Source organism: Denticeps clupeoides, chromosome 5, assembly GCF_900700375.1.
Source record: "Denticeps clupeoides chromosome 5, fDenClu1.1, whole genome shotgun sequence".
NCBI lineage: Eukaryota > Metazoa > Chordata > Actinopteri > Clupeiformes > Denticipitidae > Denticeps > Denticeps clupeoides.
This window is the reverse complement of record NC_041711.1, coordinates 28,057,709-28,061,486: the sequence shown is the minus strand read 5'-3', so window position 1 is coordinate 28,061,486 and position 3,778 is coordinate 28,057,709. Positions and strand designations below refer to the sequence as shown.

Below are 3,778 nucleotides of genomic sequence, written 5' to 3'. Positions count from 1 at the left end.
GTGGCGTGTAAATATGAGAATGGATGAGTGCGAACGCGCCCCTGACAGTCCACCTTCTCCCGGGAGAAGCGCGGCGCGGCGCCGCGAACTCGAAGCGAGGCGCGAGACGCGCGCGCCGCCGCCGCCGCCCAATCGCCCGCGCGCGCCGCCGGGCGCGGGGCGGGGCCGCGCGCCTACCTGCCGCCCCCCCGCGCCTCTATCCCGCGCCGCAGCCCACGCCGCTCGCATTCACTCGCGTCCGGCCCGAGAGCCCCGAACCTCCTCCGCGCAGAGAGAGAGAGAGAGAGAGAGAGAGAGCGAGAGACAGAGACTGAGAGAGGGAGAGAGAGTGCGCGCGGCTGCAGGACTTTTCTGTGGAGGAGAACATCTGAACTTCGGATGGAAAACGACCGGCGTCCCGGTGACTGCTAACTCCCCAGGTACCGTGAGCCCCCCCCCCCCCTTTTTAATTTATTTATTTTTTTTAAATCCACTTTAAACGTTCGTGTCAGTCAATTTTTCCACCGCAGACCGGTTTCAGGGCCGCGCGTCGTGGCGAACCCACGGCCCATTAGCACTGACACCTTGTTAATACGCGCGCACGTGGTTTTTCTTTTTCTTTCTTCCTTTATTCCTTTTCGGATAACTCGAAAAACCCGTTTCCAGGTCTTGAGTTCACATTCCACGCAACGCAGACAAAAAACGCACCGCGCGTTTCCTTTTATTACTTTATTTTAGGAAGATGCTCCAAAACTCGGGGGCGACGTGACGCGACGCCTCATGATGCGAGTCGTGCGTAAAGATGGGGACGCGTGACGTAGACGCCATTCCCAATAAACCGTAGGCCGAAGTTGGGGACTCGCTAAACTGGCGGCGCAGCTTGGAGATGAGCCTGTTCAGACACTGTGCATCTCTGATCTGTATCTTTAAAGGCAGGTGAACGTCGATTACAGCTGATAAAAAATCCTGCGTCCACATTCGGAGAGATGGCTGCCGATCACGTAATAGGGCATTAAGAAGGTAGAAGGATTTTCTGTCGTTTTAGTCTATATTAGGTTCACATATATGCACATATTTGCATGTATATGCATACACACATATATGTGTATATATATATGTGTGTGTGTGTGTGTATGTATATATATATATATATATATATATATGAAGCAACACACATTCTCAAATTGATAATCACTACAACTGAACAATGCAAATTTCAACCACACCCTTGCTTTTGGAAGTGGGGTTTTTAAGGGCACAAATGTTGTATCTGCAGAGTCGGCGCAAACCTGCGTGCACGATGAGTGTGTTTCAGCAGCGTGTGGCATTGTGACTTTCTGCCGAGCGCTCCGCTGGCACCCGCGCGTCCCGACAGACGTGTGTACAGCTCGCTCACACACACATACATACCACGACTATGACTAATTCCATTATTAGCAAACAGCACCTTGGCACGGCATTGATGTGGCAGGTAAAAAGTACAGTGCGTGCATTACAGTATGTCACACAGCAAAGGAAGCAAGCTCCTCCGTTACTTTAAATCGGGTTCGTTCGTATATTTTTTATGTTCAGATAACCAAAAAAATTGTGCATTATTAGCTTGAAATGTTTTGCATCGCTGGTGAGAGTGAGAATGAGTTTTGCGCTCGGACGACACGACAGGAGCTGGAACCGGGGGGGGTTGTGGCCAGATTTTAGGCTTGTTTGCTTGACTGTTCAAGATTGGGGGTAGGTGTGGTCGGCAAGGTCAGTATTTCACAGAACGGTGCTGCGGAGCGCTTTCCTGTCAGAAGCCGTGTCACTTCTTGTAAGCTTCGTTCGAGATCAAAGGCGGCGCTATTATAAAGGTTAATTCCCCCCTCGGCGAGTCTCACCGCGCTGTTTCTCACTTTGTTACTACCACTCCCACGACTCACCTCGAACCCGGGCGACGATGCTTACACACTGATACAGACTCGACAGTGGCCCAGATAAGGCGCCACACAGTGAAAGCGTTTCGGCGGGAAGTCGAGGCACCTTTTTTCGGGGTGACGCTGAATCCGACGGGTGGCCCTTGCAGAGAGAGGCGAGCGGCGGTGAGTCCAGGCTCGCTCCACAGCGCGGTGCAGGTACACCGGTGAGGCCGATAAGTCCAACGCCTCACCGGCCCACACTTGTTGACTGCTGAAAACATTTTTTTTGTGTCAGTGTGTGTGTGTGTGTGTGTGTGTGTGTGTGTGTGTGTGTGGGGGGGGGGGGGGGGGGGGGTAAATTTCCTGCCCTCTTTAACGCATCATCTGTGCCGTATAAACCCTACGAACCATTTGGTGAACTGTTTTTTTTTTTTTTTTTTTTTTCTGCTGCAAAAAACAATTGCGCACACGGGGTTTCAACGGTCTCCTTGACGCTGCCGAACTCCATAATGAGTCTTCTTGGTTGGTCTGCGTTCCCACCAAGCCGAGAGGCCTATACGCGTGGGGGGAAACCATTAATTGTCTTTTACCACGTTGATAATTAACACTGTAGAGAAATAACAGCTCAGCAAACAGTGAAATTATACTTGTGGTAGGTGCACAGTAAATACCTGTTTAGATGCCAGCGTGTGCATTTATTAGACTGTCGCCAGCAAATAAGAGGCCTGTCTCGTTTTTTTTTTTCATGTGTAGCTGCTTGGAGATTCCACCTCCCTTGGATAAGTGCTGTTAGGATTCCTAATGGTGAGCTAAGGTAACAGTGATTCAGTTTTGACTTTTGATGACATGCTCAAACCAGTTTTTTTTTTTTTTTTTTTCTCCTCCTTTCGATAAAAGACGACGGTATCTTAATAGAGATTGTGCATTCCTGGGCTCTGAGTCAAAAATGTAAAAGAGCTGACAATTACAGACATACCACCCTAGACGCATTTTCATATGCAGCGCCAGACTTAAAGTTAAAATTATTATTTTTTTTTCTTTCTTTCCACCGTTTGAAACTTTCTGGAAGGGATTTCGTTGCCCCGGCATGTTTGCCACCATTGGAGCTTGACAGTTCTTATGGAAATCTCTGGAATGTCTGCAGTCATTAGCATTGTCTTTATTTGCCTCTCACTGATTTGAAGCCATGTACTTGAAGTGGAATAATATGGCAAAAGTGCGTCATGTTGATTTTGTCATGGTTTGGCCAAATGGCATTTGTGTAAAATCGGAGTAACAATTTTATCTTGCTGCACAGTAGCATCACAAATACAATTTGAAATACGCATTCGTCGATACCTAAATTTAGCCCATACACGTGTTTTGATCTCTTGAGAAATTTTATTGTGTTGTTTTCATGCTTGTCGTTATCCGATCTGTGTAGGTTTTCTCGATTCCTTTGTTCTGGTAATGCAACAAAAAGAAAACTGTGCGCATCGGAGGACTGTGCATCCTGCAAAGATCAGGATTTTAATTCCCACCCACATATACAGAAGAAACAATTTAAAAGATATACTCTCTTTTTAAAGAACGCACACACACACACACACACACACACTTAAAAACACGCAGGAAGGAAGATAAACACACACAAAACATTATTTAAATGTGCCATGTTAAAATGTCACAGTTTAAAACAAACCCTTTGATTCGCACACACAAAAGCAGAAGAAAAACAAGTGCAGACGCAGAAGTGGGGGGAGGCGGATTTGATCGGGCCACTCTACCTCCAAACGCGACTGAATTGTAATGCCGCCTGGCAGCGGGATCCTCTCCTTTAATTCCCGGCAGAGAGGGTGCATGAAGTGCCACAATGCCACGTCCCGAAGCCGCTTTTCCTGGGTCAGCGCAGGTTCATGGGTGCAGGG

General features: G+C 48.1%; 1 protein-coding gene across 7 annotated transcripts in view; it reads left to right on the top strand.

Moving 5' to 3' along the window:
- Positions 1 to 246: 246 nt before the first annotated feature.
- The window catches only part of satb1b (SATB homeobox 1b), a 39,299-nt gene continuing 35,767 nt past the window's right edge, over positions 247 to 3,778 (top strand). For 3 of the 7 annotated variants that reach the window (XM_028980732.1, XM_028980731.1, XM_028980724.1), the window contains exon 1: positions 247 to 419. The gene's annotated coding sequence lies outside the window, so the exon portion shown is untranslated. Of the gene's footprint in view, positions 420 to 830; positions 1,000 to 1,717; positions 2,055 to 2,624; positions 2,686 to 3,778 lie in introns of those variants that run through there. The other 4 variants (XM_028980726.1, XM_028980727.1, XM_028980729.1 and 1 more) reach the window with 4 other exon arrangements.